The 16,338-nt window shown below is 45.7% G+C and overlaps 9 non-coding genes across 9 annotated transcripts; all 9 read right to left on the minus strand.

Annotated features, from left to right (window-relative positions):
- Nucleotides 1-281: 281 nt before the first annotated feature.
- TRNAG-UCC (transfer RNA glycine (anticodon UCC)) lies at nucleotides 282-353 on the minus strand. Its single transcript has one exon. It is a non-coding gene; the product is annotated as a tRNA-Gly (tRNA).
- A 1,510-nt stretch (nucleotides 354-1,863) lies between these two features.
- Nucleotides 1,864-1,935, minus strand: TRNAG-UCC (transfer RNA glycine (anticodon UCC)). Its single transcript has one exon. It is a non-coding gene; the product is annotated as a tRNA-Gly (tRNA).
- Nucleotides 1,936-5,032: 3,097 nt separating this feature from the next.
- On the minus strand, nucleotides 5,033-5,104 carry TRNAG-UCC (transfer RNA glycine (anticodon UCC)). The gene has a single exon. It is a non-coding gene; the product is annotated as a tRNA-Gly (tRNA).
- A 1,504-nt stretch (nucleotides 5,105-6,608) lies between these two features.
- TRNAG-UCC (transfer RNA glycine (anticodon UCC)) lies at nucleotides 6,609-6,680 on the minus strand. The gene has a single exon. It is a non-coding gene; the product is annotated as a tRNA-Gly (tRNA).
- A 1,504-nt stretch (nucleotides 6,681-8,184) lies between these two features.
- On the minus strand, nucleotides 8,185-8,256 carry TRNAG-UCC (transfer RNA glycine (anticodon UCC)). Its single transcript has one exon. It is a non-coding gene; the product is annotated as a tRNA-Gly (tRNA).
- Nucleotides 8,257-9,777: 1,521 nt separating this feature from the next.
- Nucleotides 9,778-9,849, minus strand: TRNAG-UCC (transfer RNA glycine (anticodon UCC)). Its single transcript has one exon. It is a non-coding gene; the product is annotated as a tRNA-Gly (tRNA).
- A 1,510-nt stretch (nucleotides 9,850-11,359) lies between these two features.
- TRNAG-UCC (transfer RNA glycine (anticodon UCC)) lies at nucleotides 11,360-11,431 on the minus strand. The gene has a single exon. It is a non-coding gene; the product is annotated as a tRNA-Gly (tRNA).
- Nucleotides 11,432-14,528: 3,097 nt separating this feature from the next.
- On the minus strand, nucleotides 14,529-14,600 carry TRNAG-UCC (transfer RNA glycine (anticodon UCC)). Its single transcript has one exon. It is a non-coding gene; the product is annotated as a tRNA-Gly (tRNA).
- A 1,504-nt stretch (nucleotides 14,601-16,104) lies between these two features.
- TRNAG-UCC (transfer RNA glycine (anticodon UCC)) lies at nucleotides 16,105-16,176 on the minus strand. Its single transcript has one exon. It is a non-coding gene; the product is annotated as a tRNA-Gly (tRNA).
- Between the last annotated feature and the right edge of the window lie 162 nt (nucleotides 16,177-16,338).

The following is a 16,338-nucleotide window of genomic DNA, read 5'->3' on the forward strand; positions in this document are numbered from 1 at the left end:
AAAATAGGGTTGCTGGGGTTATAATGTCTGGTCGGGGCTCAGCCCTTTCATTGCCTGCCCCCAGCAAAATATTTATTATCAGCACATGTGAGTGGTGAGTGCTTTATGGAAAATAGCATATATTGGGACAATGAATGTAGCAGATGAGGCGATCGAGATGTCTACCTACGTGTTTGTTTATTTTTTTATATAACGGCTGATTATTCTGTTTCTGATATTTCAGTTTTGTGACATGTTGCATTAAAATATATCCTGCTTGGAGAATATATAAATATTTGCACTGCGTTGGCCGGGAATCGAACCCGGGTCAACTGCTTGGAAGGCAGCTATGCTCACCACTATACCACCAACGCCCTCTGATGTGTGTCCTCTAGGTTCCAGATGTTACAACGCCGAGTGCAGTGGCAATCTTGCACCGGTTCCAATGGTGCATTTGGTGTGGATACCAACATGAAAAGCAGTAGAAATTGTCTTGCAGAGGGTAAAGAACTGGGGATTGAAACCAAGGACAAAGCTGTGCAGAAGAGAAGAAATGGAAAGCAGCAGTACAAATAGTGGAAATGAGCATATGGGCAGCATCGGAAGCAAAGCAGCGAAGAGAAAGGGAGTAAATTCCATGAAATGCATAGGAGATTGATAAAAGCAGAACAAAAAGGGAAGAATGAAATTCAAAGCATGCCCCGAAAAACGTGTGAAGGTCCCACCTGTCATTTATGCTTCTAATTGGGTATCTTTACTTTCAAAGTATAGGGTTGATCCTTTGACGATCACTCTCTTGATTTACAGCAGAGACAGATAGTTGAGAAGTCTTTTCTCACATAGCTAGCACAAGCCTGCGCTTTTCCTTGCTGGCAGGGTGGAAATGACAGATTAGTCCTAGGAAGAAAAATCAAGCAATATTAGCAGAGGATGGTTTCGATCCATCGACCTCTGGGTTATGGGCCCAGCACGCTTCCGCTGCGCCACTCTGCTCCCTTGTGAAAGTGCTCTCTTTATGCAGAGGAGGAGCTTTCAGCGGAGTGGCAAGGGATTGGTGGGGCTCTCTCCTCATTTGCCTAAGCACATCGCAAGGTATGCTGGGTACAGAAAATCTTCATCTTCCCCACTCACAGTCAGTCATAACTGAAAGTGCAGACCCTCTTAGGAATTAGCCGTTTCAGGCCTTTACCAAGACAGCAGCTCTCTGTCCCTGTCCTTTCTCTGTGATCCTAGCACTAGCATACTCAGGATTTGGCTTTACCTGGGAGCCAGAGATCTACCCGGTGAGGGCGAGGCTTTTGAGTGTTTGGGAGCGTTCGGGACGTGAGAGGACGCTGGACAGGAAACTATGCCAATTTGAAGTATCCAACCTTCCTGCTGCAGCGAGAGGCTCTTTCCGTGGAAATCTGCCACTTGGAGTCCTCTCAACTTGCCCTCTGATAAAACATTTTTCTGAGCCGCAGTTACATCCGATGGTTACAAGGTGGCGCTGCATTCAGGTGAGAGCACAAGTATGCACAAAATCTTGGGGACTTTTGCCAGATTTATCGGTGGATCTTGCCTATTATTTTCAGAGGCTAGATATCGCCTAGAAATGCTTTTTAAAATAGGGTTGCTGGGGTTATAATGTCTGGTCGGGGCTCAGCCCTTTCATTGCCTGCCCCCAGCAAAATATATATTATCAGCACATGTGAGTGGTGAGTGCTTTATGGAAAATAGCATATATTGGGATAATGAATGTAGCAGATGAGGCGATCGAGATGTCTACCTACGTGTTTGTTTATTTTTTTATATAACGGCTGATTATTCTGTTTCTGATATTTCAGTTTTGTGACATGTTGCATTAAAATATATCCTGCTTGGAGAATATATAAATATTTGCACTGCGTTGGCCGGGAATCGAACCCGGGTCAACTGCTTGGAAGGCAGCTATGCTCACCACTATACCACCAACGCCCTCTGATGTGTGTCCTCTAGGTTCCAGATGTTACAACGCCGAGTGCAGTGGCAATCTTGCACCGGTTCCAATGGTGCATTTGGTGTGGATACCAACATGAAAAGCAGTAGAAATTGTCTTGCAGAGGGTAAAGAACTGGGGATTGAAACCAAGGACAAAGCTGTGCAGAAGAGAAGAAATGGAAAGCAGCAGTACAAATAGTGGAAATGAGCATATGGGCAGCATCGGAAGCAAAGCAGCGAAGAGAAAGGGAGTAAATTCCATGAAATGCATAGGAGATTGATAAAAGCAGAACAAAAAGGGAAGAATGAAATTCAAAGCATGCCCCGAAAAACGTGTGAAGGTCCCACCTGTCATTTATGCTTCTAATTGGGTATCTTTACTTTCAAAGTATAGGGTTGATCCTTTGACGATCACTCTCTTGATTTACAGCAGAGACAGATAGTTGAGAAGTCTTTTCTCACATAGCTAGCACAAGCCTGCGCTTTTCCTTGCTGGCAGGGTGGAAATGACAGATTAGTCCTAGGAAGAAAAATCAAGCAATATTAGCAGAGGATGGTTTCGATCCATCGACCTCTGGGTTATGGGCCCAGCACGCTTCCGCTGCGCCACTCTGCTCCCTTGTGAAAGTGTTCTCTTTATGCAGAGGAGGAGCTTTCAGCGGAGTGGCAAGGGATTGGTGGGGCTCTCTCCTCATTTGCCTAAGCACATCGCAAGGTATGCTGGGTACAGAAAATCTTCATCTTCCCCACTCACAGTCAGTCATAACTGAAAGTGCAGACCCTCTTAGGAATTAGCCGTTTCAGGCCTTTACCAAGACAGCAGCTCTCTGTCCCCGTCCTTTCTCTGTGATCCTAGCACTAGCATACTCAGGATTTGGCTTTACCTGGGAGCCAGAGATCTACCCGGTGAGGGCGAGGCTTTTGAGCGTTTGGGAGCGTTCGGGACGTGAGAGGACGCTGGACAGGAAACTATGCCAATTTGAAGTATCCAACCTTCCTGCTGCAGTGAGAGGCTCTTTCCGTGGAAATCTGCCACTTGGAGTCCTCTCAACTTGCCCTCTGATAAAACATTTTTCTGAGCCGCAGTTACATCCGATGGTTACAAGGTGGCGCTGCATTCAGGTGAGAGCACAAGTATGCACAAAATCTTGGGGACTTTTGCCAGATTTATCGGTGGATCTTGCCTATTATTTTCAGAGGCTAGATATCGCCTAGAAATGCTTTTTAAAATAGGGATGCTGGGGTTATAATGTCTGGTCGGGGCTCAGCCCTTTCATTGCCTGCCCCCAGCAAAATATTTATTATCAGCACATGTGAGTGGTGAGTGCTTTATGGAAAATAGCATATATTGGGACAATGAATGTAGCAGAAGAGGCGATCGAGATGTCTACCTACGTGTTTGTTTATTTTTTTATATAACGGCTGATTATTCTGATATTTCAGTTTTGTGACATGTTGCATTAAAATATATCCTGCTTGGAGAATATATAAATATTTGCACTGCGTTGGCCGGGAATCAAACCCAGGTCAACTGCTTGGAAGGCAGCTATGCTCACCACTATACCACCAACGCCCTCTGATGTGTGTCCTCTAGGTTCCAGATGTTACAACGCCGAGTGCAGTGGCAATCTTGCACCGGTTCCAATGGTGCATTTGGTGTGGATACCAACATGAAAAGCAGTAGAAATTGTCTTGCAGAGGGTAAAGAACTGGGGATTGAAACCAAGGACAAAGCTGTGCAGAAGAGAAGAAATGGAAAGCAGCAGTACAAATAGTGGAAATGAGCATATGGGCAGCATCGGAAGCAAAGCAGCGAAGAGAAAGGGAGTAAATTCCATGAAATGCATAGGAGATTGATAAAAGCAGAACAAAAAGGGAAGAATGAAATTCAAAGCATGCCCCGAAAAACGTGTGAAGGTCCCACCTGTCATTTATGCTTCTAATTGGGTATCTTTACTTTCAAAGTATAGGGTTGATCCTTTGACGATCACTCTCTTGATTTACAGCAGAGACAGATAGTTGAGAAGTCTTTTCTCACATAGCTAGCACAAGCCTGCGCTTTTCCTTGCTGGCAGGGTGGAAATGACAGATTAGTCCTAGGAAGAAAAATCAAGCAATATTAGCAGAGGATGGTTTCGATCCATCGACCTCTGGGTTATGGGCCCAGCACGCTTCCGCTGCGCCACTCTGCTCCCTTGTGAAAGTGCTCTCTTTATGCAGAGGAGGAGCTTTCAGCGGAGTGGCAAGGGATTGGTGGGGCTCTCTCCTCATTTGCCTAAGCACATCGCAAGGTATGCTGGGTACAGAAAATCTTCATCTTCCCCACTCACAGTCAGTCATAACTGAAAGTGCGGATCCTCTTAGGAATTAGCCGTTTCAGGCCTTTACCAAGACAGCAGCTCTCTGTCCCTGTCCTTTCTCTGTGATCCTAGCACTAGCATACTCAGGATTTGGCTTTACCTGGGAGCCAGAGATCTACCCGGTGAGGGCTTGCCCGGTGTGAGGCTTTTGAGTGTTTGGGAGCGTTCGGGACGTCAGAGGACGCTGGACAGGAAACTATGCCAATTTGAAGTATCCAACCTTCCTGCTGCAGCGAGAGGCTCTTTCCGTGGAAATCTGCCACTTGGAGTCCTCTCAACTTGCCCTCTGATAAAACATTTTTCTGAGCCGCAGTTACATCCGATGGTTACAAGGTGGCGCTGCATTCAGGTGAGAGCACAAGTATGCACAAAATCTTGGGGACTTTTGCCAGATTTATCGGTGGATCTTGCCTATTATTTTCAGAGGCTAGATATCGCCTAGAAATGCTTTTTAAAATAGGGTTGCTGGGGTTATAATGTCTGGTCGGGGCTCAGCCCTTTCATTGCCTGCCCCCAGCAAAATATTTATTATCAGCACATGTGAGTGGTGAGTGCTTTATGGAAAATAGCATATATTGGGACAATGAATGTAGCAGATGAGGCGATCGAGATGTCTACCTACGTGTTTATTTATTTTTTTATATAACGGCTGATTATTCTGTTTCTGATATTTCAGTTTTGTGACATGTTGCATTAAAATATATCCTGCTTGGAGAATATATAAATATTTGCACTGCGTTGGCCGGGAATCGAACCCGGGTCAACTGCTTGGAAGGCAGCTATGCTCACCACTATACCACCAACGCCCTCTGATGTGTGTCCTCTAGGTTCCAGATGTTACAACGCCGAGTGCAGTGGCAATCTTGCACCGGTTCCAATGGTGCATTTGGTGTGGATACCAACATGAAAAGCAGTAGAAATTGTCTTGCAGAGGGTAAAGAACTGGGGATTGAAACCAAGGACAAAGCTGTGCAGAAGAGAAGAAATGGAAAGCAGCAGTACAAATAGTGGAAATGAGCATATGGGCAGCATCGGAAGCAAAGCAGCGAAGAGAAAGGGAGTAAATTCCATGAAATGCATAGGAGATTGATAAAAGCAGAACAAAAAGGGAAGAATGAAATTCAAAGCATGCCCCGAAAAACGTGTGAAGGTCCCACCTGTCATTTATGCTTCTAATTGGGTATCTTTACTTTCAAAGTATAGGGTTGATCCTTTGACGATCACTCTCTTGATTTACAGCAGAGACAGATAGTTGAGAAGTCTTTTCTCACATAGCTAGCACAAGCCTGCGCTTTTCCTTGCTGGCAGGGTGGAAATGACAGATTAGTCCTAGGAAGAAAAATCAAGCAATATTAGCAGAGGATGGTTTCGATCCATCGACCTCTGGGTTATGGGCCCAGCACGCTTCCGCTGCGCCACTCTGCTCCCTTGTGAAAGTGCTCTCTTTATGCAGAGGAGGAGCTTTCAGCGGAGTGGCAAGGGATTGGTGGGGCTCTCTCCTCATTTGCCTAAGCACATCGCAAGGTATGCTGGGTACAGAAAATCTTCATCTTCCCCACTCACAGTCAGTCATAACTGAAAGTGCAGACCCTCTTAGGAATTAGCCGTTTCAGGCCTTTACCAAGACAGCAGCTCTCTGTCCCTGTCCTTTCTCTGTGATCCTAGCACTAGCATACTCAGGATTTGGCTTTACCTGGGAGCCAGAGATCTACCCGGTGAGGGCGAGGCTTTTGAGTGTTTGGGAGCGTTCGGGACGTGAGAGGACGCTGGACAGGAAACTATGCCAATTTGAAGTATCCAACCTTCCTGCTGCAGCGAGAGGCTCTTTCCGTTGAAATCTGCCACTTGGAGTCCTCTCAACTTGCCCTCTGATAAAACATTTTTCTGAGCCGCAGTTACATCCGATGGTTACAAGGTGGCGCTGCATTCAGGTGAGAGCACAAGTATGCACAAAATCTTGGGGACTTTTGCCAGATTTATCGGTGGATCTTGCCTATTATTTTCAGAGGCTAGATATCGCCTAGAAATGCTTTTTAAAATAGGGTTGCTGGGGTTATAATGTCTGGTCGGGGCTCAGCCCTTTCATTGCCTGCCCCCAGCAAAATATTTATTATCAGCACATGTGAGTGGTGAGTGCTTTATGAAAAATAGCATATATTGGGACAATGAATGTAGCAGATGAGGCGATCGAGATGTCTACCTACGTGTTTGTTTATTTTTTTATATAACGGCTGATTATTCTGATATTTCAGTTTTGTGACATGTTGCATTAAAATATATCCTGCTTGGAGAATATATAAATATTTGCACTGCGTTGGCCGGGAATCGAACCCGGGTCAACTGCTTGGAAGGCAGCTATGCTCACCACTATACCACCAACACCCTCTGATATGTGTCCTCTAGGTTCCAGATGTTACAACGCCGAGTGCAGTGGCAATCTTGCACCGGTTCCAATGGTGCATTTGGTGTGGATACCAACATGAAAAGCAGTAGAAATTGTTTTGCAGAGGGTAAAGAACTGGGGATTGAAACCAAGGACAAAGCTGTGCAGAAGAGAAGAAATGGAAAGCAGCAGTACAAATAGTGGAAATGAGCATATGGGCAGCATCGGAAGCAAAGCAGCGAAGAGAAAGGGAGTAAATTCCATGAAATGCATAGGAGATTGATAAAAGCAGAACAAAAAGGGAAGAATGAAATTCAAAGCATGCCCCGAAAAACGTGTGAAGGTCCCACCTGTCATTTATGCTTCTAATTGGGTATCTTTACTTTCAAAGTGTAGGGTTGATCCTTTGACGATCACTCTCTTGATTTACAGCAGAGACAGATAGTTGAGAAGTCTTTTCTCACATAGCTAGCACAAGCCTGCGCTTTTCCTTGCTGGCAGGGTGGAAATGACAGATTAGTCCTAGGAAGAAAAATCAAGCAATATTAGCAGAGGATGGTTTCGATCCATCGACCTCTGGGTTATGGGCCCAGCACGCTTCCGCTGCGCCACTCTGCTCCCTTGTGAAAGTGCTCTCTTTATGCAGAGGAGGAGCTTTCAGCGGAGTGGCAAGGGATTGGTGGGGCTCTCTCCTCATTTGCCTAAGCACATCGCAAGGTATGCTGGGTACAGAAAATCTTCATCTTCCCCACTCACAGTCAGTCATAACTGAAAGTGCGGATCCTCTTAGGAATTAGCCGTTTCAGGCCTTTACCAAGACAGCAGCTCTCTGTCCCTGTCCTTTCTCTGTGATCCTAGCACTAGCATACTCAGGATTTGGCTTTACCTGGGAGCCAGAGATCTACCCGGTGAGGGCGAGGCTTTTGAGTGTTTGGGAGCGTTCGGGACGTGAGAGGACGCTGGACAGGAAACTATGCCAATTTGAAGTATCCAACCTTCCTGCTGCAGCGAGAGGCTCTTTCCGTTGAAATCTGCCACTTGGAGTCCTCTCAACTTGCCCTCTGATAAAACATTTTTCTGAGCCGCAGTTACATCCGATGGTTACAAGGTGGCGCTGCATTCAGGTGAGAGCACAAGTATGCACAAAATCTTGGGGACTTTTGCCAGATTTATCGGTGGATCTTGCCTATTATTTTCAGAGGCTAGATATCGCCTAGAAATGCTTTTTAAAATAGGGTTGCTGGGGTTATAATGTCTGGTCGGGGCTCAGCCCTTTCATTGCCTGCCCCCAGCAAAATATTTATTATCAGCACATGTGAGTGGTGAGTGCTTTATGGAAAATAGCATATATTGGGACAATGAATGTAGCAGATGAGGCGATCGAGATGTCTACCTACGTGTTTGTTTATTTTTTTATATAACGGCTGATTATTCTGATATTTCAGTTTTGTGACATGTTGCATTAAAATATATCCTGCTTGGAGAATATATAAATATTTGCACTGCGTTGGCCGGGAATCGAACCCGGGTCAACTGCTTGGAAGGCAGCTATGTTCACCACTATACCACCAACGCCTTCTAATGTGCGTCCTCTAGCTTCCAGATGTTACAACGCCGAGTGCAGTGGCAATCTTGCACCGGTTCCAATGGTGCATTTGGTGTGGATACCAACATGAAAAGCAGTAGAAATTGTCTTGCAGAGGGTAAAGAACTGGGGATTGAAACCAAGGACAAAGCTGTGCAGAAGAGAAGAAATGGAAAGCAGCAGTACAAATAGTGGAAATGAGCATATGGGCAGCATCGGAAGCAAAGCAGCGAAGAGAAAGGGAGTAAATTCCATGAAATGCATAGGAGATTGATAAAAGCAGAACAAAAAGGGAAGAATGAAATTCAAAGCATGCCCCGAAAAACGTGTGAAGGTCCCACCTGTCATTTATGCTTCTAATTGGGTATCTTTACTTTCAAAGTATAGGGTTGATCCTTTGACGATCACTCTCTTGATTTACAGCAGAGACAGATAGTTGAGAAGTCTTTTCTCACATAGCTAGCACAAGCCTGCGCTTTTCCTTGCTGGCAGGGTGGAAATGACAGATTAGTCCTAGGAAGAAAAATCAAGCAATATTAGCAGAGGATGGTTTCGATCCATCGACCTCTGGGTTATGGGCCCAGCACGCTTCCGCTGCGCCACTCTGCTCCCTTGTGAAAGTGCTCTCTTTATGCAGAGGAGGAGCTTTCAGCGGAGTGGCAAGGGATTGGTGGGGCTCTCTCCTCATTTGCCTAAGCACATCGCAAGGTATGCTGGGTACAGAAAATCTTCATCTTCCCCACTCACAGTCAGTCATAACTGAAAGTGCGGATCCTCTTAGGAATTAGCCGTTTCAGGCCTTTACCAAGACAGCAGCTCTCTGTCCCTGTCCTTTCTCTGTGATCCTAGCACTAGCATACTCAGGATTTGGCTTTACCTGGGAGCCAGAGATCTACCCGGTGAGGGCTTGCCCGGTGTGAGGCTTTTGAGTGTTTGGGAGCGTTCGGGACGTCAGAGGACGCTGGACAGGAAACTATGCCAATTTGAAGTATCCAACCTTCCTGCTGCAGCGAGAGGCTCTTGCCGTGGAAATCTGCCACTTGGAGTCCTCTCAACTTGCCCTCTGATAAAACATTTTTCTGAGCCGCAGTTACATCCGATGGTTACAAGGTGGCGCTGCATTCAGGTGAGAGCACAAGTATGCACAAAATCTTGGGGACTTTTGCCAGATTTATCGGTGGATCTTGCCTATTATTTTCAGAGGCTAGATATCGCCTAGAAATGCTTTTTAAAATAGGGTTGCTGGGGTTATAATGTCTGGTCGGGGCTCAGCCCTTTCATTGCCTGCCCCCAGCAAAATATTTATTATCAGCACATGTGAGTGGTGAGTGCTTTATGGAAAATAGCATATATTGGGACAATGAATGTAGCAGATGAGGCGATCGAGATGTCTACCTACGTGTTTGTTTATTTTTTTATATAACGGCTGATTATTCTGTTTCTGATATTTCAGTTTTGTGACATGTTGCATTAAAATATATCCTGCTTGGAGAATATATAAATATTTGCACTGCGTTGGCCGGGAATCGAACCCGGGTCAACTGCTTGGAAGGCAGCTATGCTCACCACTATACCACCAACGCCCTCTGATGTGTGTCCTCTAGGTTCCAGATGTTACAACGCCGAGTGCAGTGGCAATCTTGCACCGGTTCCAATGGTGCATTTGGTGTGGATACCAACATGAAAAGCAGTAGAAATTGTCTTGCAGAGGGTAAAGAACTGGGGATTGAAACCAAGGACAAAGCTGTGCAGAAGAGAAGAAATGGAAAGCAGCAGTACAAATAGTGGAAATGAGCATATGGGCAGCATCGGAAGCAAAGCAGCGAAGAGAAAGGGAGTAAATTCCATGAAATGCATAGGAGATTGATAAAAGCAGAACAAAAAGGGAAGAATGAAATTCAAAGCATGCCCCGAAAAACGTGTGAAGGTCCCACCTGTCATTTATGCTTCTAATTGGGTATCTTTACTTTCAAAGTATAGGGTTGATCCTTTGACGATCACTCTCTTGATTTACAGCAGAGACAGATAGTTGAGAAGTCTTTTCTCACATAGCTAGCACAAGCCTGCGCTTTTCCTTGCTGGCAGGGTGGAAATGACAGATTAGTCCTAGGAAGAAAAATCAAGCAATATTAGCAGAGGATGGTTTCGATCCATCGACCTCTGGGTTATGGGCCCAGCACGCTTCCGCTGCGCCACTCTGCTCCCTTGTGAAAGTGCTCTCTTTATGCAGAGGAGGAGCTTTCAGCGGAGTGGCAAGGGATTGGTGGGGCTCTCTCCTCATTTGCCTAAGCACATCGCAAGGTATGCTGGGTACAGAAAATCTTCATCTTCCCCACTCACAGTCAGTCATAACTGAAAGTGCAGACCCTCTTAGGAATTAGCCGTTTCAGGCCTTTACCAAGACAGCAGCTCTCTGTCCCTGTCCTTTCTCTGTGATCCTAGCACTAGCATACTCAGGATTTGGCTTTACCTGGGAGCCAGAGATCTACCCGGTGAGGGCGAGGCTTTTGAGTGTTTGGGAGCGTTCGGGACGTGAGAGGACGCTGGACAGGAAACTATGCCAATTTGAAGTATCCAACCTTCCTGCTGCAGCGAGAGGCTCTTTCCGTGGAAATCTGCCACTTGGAGTCCTCTCAACTTGCCCTCTGATAAAACATTTTTCTGAGCCGCAGTTACATCCGATGGTTACAAGGTGGCGCTGCATTCAGGTGAGAGCACAAGTATGCACAAAATCTTGGGGACTTTTGCCAGATTTATCGGTGGATCTTGCCTATTATTTTCAGAGGCTAGATATCGCCTAGAAATGCTTTTTAAAATAGGGTTGCTGGGGTTATAATGTCTGGTCGGGGCTCAGCCCTTTCATTGCCTGCCCCCAGCAAAATATATATTATCAGCACATGTGAGTGGTGAGTGCTTTATGGAAAATAGCATATATTGGGATAATGAATGTAGCAGATGAGGCGATCGAGATGTCTACCTACGTGTTTGTTTATTTTTTTATATAACGGCTGATTATTCTGTTTCTGATATTTCAGTTTTGTGACATGTTGCATTAAAATATATCCTGCTTGGAGAATATATAAATATTTGCACTGCGTTGGCCGGGAATCGAACCCGGGTCAACTGCTTGGAAGGCAGCTATGCTCACCACTATACCACCAACGCCCTCTGATGTGTGTCCTCTAGGTTCCAGATGTTACAACGCCGAGTGCAGTGGCAATCTTGCACCGGTTCCAATGGTGCATTTGGTGTGGATACCAACATGAAAAGCAGTAGAAATTGTCTTGCAGAGGGTAAAGAACTGGGGATTGAAACCAAGGACAAAGCTGTGCAGAAGAGAAGAAATGGAAAGCAGCAGTACAAATAGTGGAAATGAGCATATGGGCAGCATCGGAAGCAAAGCAGCGAAGAGAAAGGGAGTAAATTCCATGAAATGCATAGGAGATTGATAAAAGCAGAACAAAAAGGGAAGAATGAAATTCAAAGCATGCCCCGAAAAACGTGTGAAGGTCCCACCTGTCATTTATGCTTCTAATTGGGTATCTTTACTTTCAAAGTATAGGGTTGATCCTTTGACGATCACTCTCTTGATTTACAGCAGAGACAGATAGTTGAGAAGTCTTTTCTCACATAGCTAGCACAAGCCTGCGCTTTTCCTTGCTGGCAGGGTGGAAATGACAGATTAGTCCTAGGAAGAAAAATCAAGCAATATTAGCAGAGGATGGTTTCGATCCATCGACCTCTGGGTTATGGGCCCAGCACGCTTCCGCTGCGCCACTCTGCTCCCTTGTGAAAGTGTTCTCTTTATGCAGAGGAGGAGCTTTCAGCGGAGTGGCAAGGGATTGGTGGGGCTCTCTCCTCATTTGCCTAAGCACATCGCAAGGTATGCTGGGTACAGAAAATCTTCATCTTCCCCACTCACAGTCAGTCATAACTGAAAGTGCAGACCCTCTTAGGAATTAGCCGTTTCAGGCCTTTACCAAGACAGCAGCTCTCTGTCCCCGTCCTTTCTCTGTGATCCTAGCACTAGCATACTCAGGATTTGGCTTTACCTGGGAGCCAGAGATCTACCCGGTGAGGGCGAGGCTTTTGAGCGTTTGGGAGCGTTCGGGACGTGAGAGGACGCTGGACAGGAAACTATGCCAATTTGAAGTATCCAACCTTCCTGCTGCAGTGAGAGGCTCTTTCCGTGGAAATCTGCCACTTGGAGTCCTCTCAACTTGCCCTCTGATAAAACATTTTTCTGAGCCGCAGTTACATCCGATGGTTACAAGGTGGCGCTGCATTCAGGTGAGAGCACAAGTATGCACAAAATCTTGGGGACTTTTGCCAGATTTATCGGTGGATCTTGCCTATTATTTTCAGAGGCTAGATATCGCCTAGAAATGCTTTTTAAAATAGGGATGCTGGGGTTATAATGTCTGGTCGGGGCTCAGCCCTTTCATTGCCTGCCCCCAGCAAAATATTTATTATCAGCACATGTGAGTGGTGAGTGCTTTATGGAAAATAGCATATATTGGGACAATGAATGTAGCAGAAGAGGCGATCGAGATGTCTACCTACGTGTTTGTTTATTTTTTTATATAACGGCTGATTATTCTGATATTTCAGTTTTGTGACATGTTGCATTAAAATATATCCTGCTTGGAGAATATATAAATATTTGCACTGCGTTGGCCGGGAATCAAACCCAGGTCAACTGCTTGGAAGGCAGCTATGCTCACCACTATACCACCAACGCCCTCTGATGTGTGTCCTCTAGGTTCCAGATGTTACAACGCCGAGTGCAGTGGCAATCTTGCACCGGTTCCAATGGTGCATTTGGTGTGGATACCAACATGAAAAGCAGTAGAAATTGTCTTGCAGAGGGTAAAGAACTGGGGATTGAAACCAAGGACAAAGCTGTGCAGAAGAGAAGAAATGGAAAGCAGCAGTACAAATAGTGGAAATGAGCATATGGGCAGCATCGGAAGCAAAGCAGCGAAGAGAAAGGGAGTAAATTCCATGAAATGCATAGGAGATTGATAAAAGCAGAACAAAAAGGGAAGAATGAAATTCAAAGCATGCCCCGAAAAACGTGTGAAGGTCCCACCTGTCATTTATGCTTCTAATTGGGTATCTTTACTTTCAAAGTATAGGGTTGATCCTTTGACGATCACTCTCTTGATTTACAGCAGAGACAGATAGTTGAGAAGTCTTTTCTCACATAGCTAGCACAAGCCTGCGCTTTTCCTTGCTGGCAGGGTGGAAATGACAGATTAGTCCTAGGAAGAAAAATCAAGCAATATTAGCAGAGGATGGTTTCGATCCATCGACCTCTGGGTTATGGGCCCAGCACGCTTCCGCTGCGCCACTCTGCTCCCTTGTGAAAGTGCTCTCTTTATGCAGAGGAGGAGCTTTCAGCGGAGTGGCAAGGGATTGGTGGGGCTCTCTCCTCATTTGCCTAAGCACATCGCAAGGTATGCTGGGTACAGAAAATCTTCATCTTCCCCACTCACAGTCAGTCATAACTGAAAGTGCGGATCCTCTTAGGAATTAGCCGTTTCAGGCCTTTACCAAGACAGCAGCTCTCTGTCCCTGTCCTTTCTCTGTGATCCTAGCACTAGCATACTCAGGATTTGGCTTTACCTGGGAGCCAGAGATCTACCCGGTGAGGGCTTGCCCGGTGTGAGGCTTTTGAGTGTTTGGGAGCGTTCGGGACGTCAGAGGACGCTGGACAGGAAACTATGCCAATTTGAAGTATCCAACCTTCCTGCTGCAGCGAGAGGCTCTTTCCGTGGAAATCTGCCACTTGGAGTCCTCTCAACTTGCCCTCTGATAAAACATTTTTCTGAGCCGCAGTTACATCCGATGGTTACAAGGTGGCGCTGCATTCAGGTGAGAGCACAAGTATGCACAAAATCTTGGGGACTTTTGCCAGATTTATCGGTGGATCTTGCCTATTATTTTCAGAGGCTAGATATCGCCTAGAAATGCTTTTTAAAATAGGGTTGCTGGGGTTATAATGTCTGGTCGGGGCTCAGCCCTTTCATTGCCTGCCCCCAGCAAAATATTTATTATCAGCACATGTGAGTGGTGAGTGCTTTATGGAAAATAGCATATATTGGGACAATGAATGTAGCAGATGAGGCGATCGAGATGTCTACCTACGTGTTTATTTATTTTTTTATATAACGGCTGATTATTCTGTTTCTGATATTTCAGTTTTGTGACATGTTGCATTAAAATATATCCTGCTTGGAGAATATATAAATATTTGCACTGCGTTGGCCGGGAATCGAACCCGGGTCAACTGCTTGGAAGGCAGCTATGCTCACCACTATACCACCAACGCCCTCTGATGTGTGTCCTCTAGGTTCCAGATGTTACAACGCCGAGTGCAGTGGCAATCTTGCACCGGTTCCAATGGTGCATTTGGTGTGGATACCAACATGAAAAGCAGTAGAAATTGTCTTGCAGAGGGTAAAGAACTGGGGATTGAAACCAAGGACAAAGCTGTGCAGAAGAGAAGAAATGGAAAGCAGCAGTACAAATAGTGGAAATGAGCATATGGGCAGCATCGGAAGCAAAGCAGCGAAGAGAAAGGGAGTAAATTCCATGAAATGCATAGGAGATTGATAAAAGCAGAACAAAAAGGGAAGAATGAAATTCAAAGCATGCCCCGAAAAACGTGTGAAGGTCCCACCTGTCATTTATGCTTCTAATTGGGTATCTTTACTTTCAAAGTATAGGGTTGATCCTTTGACGATCACTCTCTTGATTTACAGCAGAGACAGATAGTTGAGAAGTCTTTTCTCACATAGCTAGCACAAGCCTGCGCTTTTCCTTGCTGGCAGGGTGGAAATGACAGATTAGTCCTAGGAAGAAAAATCAAGCAATATTAGCAGAGGATGGTTTCGATCCATCGACCTCTGGGTTATGGGCCCAGCACGCTTCCGCTGCGCCACTCTGCTCCCTTGTGAAAGTGCTCTCTTTATGCAGAGGAGGAGCTTTCAGCGGAGTGGCAAGGGATTGGTGGGGCTCTCTCCTCATTTGCCTAAGCACATCGCAAGGTATGCTGGGTACAGAAAATCTTCATCTTCCCCACTCACAGTCAGTCATAACTGAAAGTGCAGACCCTCTTAGGAATTAGCCGTTTCAGGCCTTTACCAAGACAGCAGCTCTCTGTCCCTGTCCTTTCTCTGTGATCCTAGCACTAGCATACTCAGGATTTGGCTTTACCTGGGAGCCAGAGATCTACCCGGTGAGGGCGAGGCTTTTGAGTGTTTGGGAGCGTTCGGGACGTGAGAGGACGCTGGACAGGAAACTATGCCAATTTGAAGTATCCAACCTTCCTGCTGCAGCGAGAGGCTCTTTCCGTTGAAATCTGCCACTTGGAGTCCTCTCAACTTGCCCTCTGATAAAACATTTTTCTGAGCCGCAGTTACATCCGATGGTTACAAGGTGGCGCTGCATTCAGGTGAGAGCACAAGTATGCACAAAATCTTGGGGACTTTTGCCAGATTTATCGGTGGATCTTGCCTATTATTTTCAGAGGCTAGATATCGCCTAGAAATGCTTTTTAAAATAGGGTTGCTGGGGTTATAATGTCTGGTCGGGGCTCAGCCCTTTCATTGCCTGCCCCCAGCAAAATATTTATTATCAGCACATGTGAGTGGTGAGTGCTTTATGGAAAATAGCATATATTGGGACAATGAATGTAGCAGATGAGGCGATCGAGATGTCTACCTACGTGTTTGTTTATTTTTTTATATAACGGCTGATTATTCTGATATTTCAGTTTTGTGACATGTTGCATTAAAATATATCCTGCTTGGAGAATATATAAATATTTGCACTGCGTTGGCCGGGAATCGAACCCGGGTCAACTGCTTGGAAGGCAGCTATGCTCACCACTATACCACCAACACCCTCTGATATGTGTCCTCTAGGTTCCAGATGTTACAACGCCGAGTGCAGTGGCAATCTTGCACCGGTTCCAATGGTGCATTTGGTGTGGATACCAACATGAAAAGCAGTAGAAATTGTCTTGCAGAGGGTAAAGAACTGGGGATTGAAACCAAGGACAAAGC

This window comes from Triturus cristatus, chromosome 11 (assembly GCF_964204655.1).
Source record: "Triturus cristatus chromosome 11, aTriCri1.1, whole genome shotgun sequence".
NCBI lineage: Eukaryota > Metazoa > Chordata > Amphibia > Caudata > Salamandridae > Triturus > Triturus cristatus.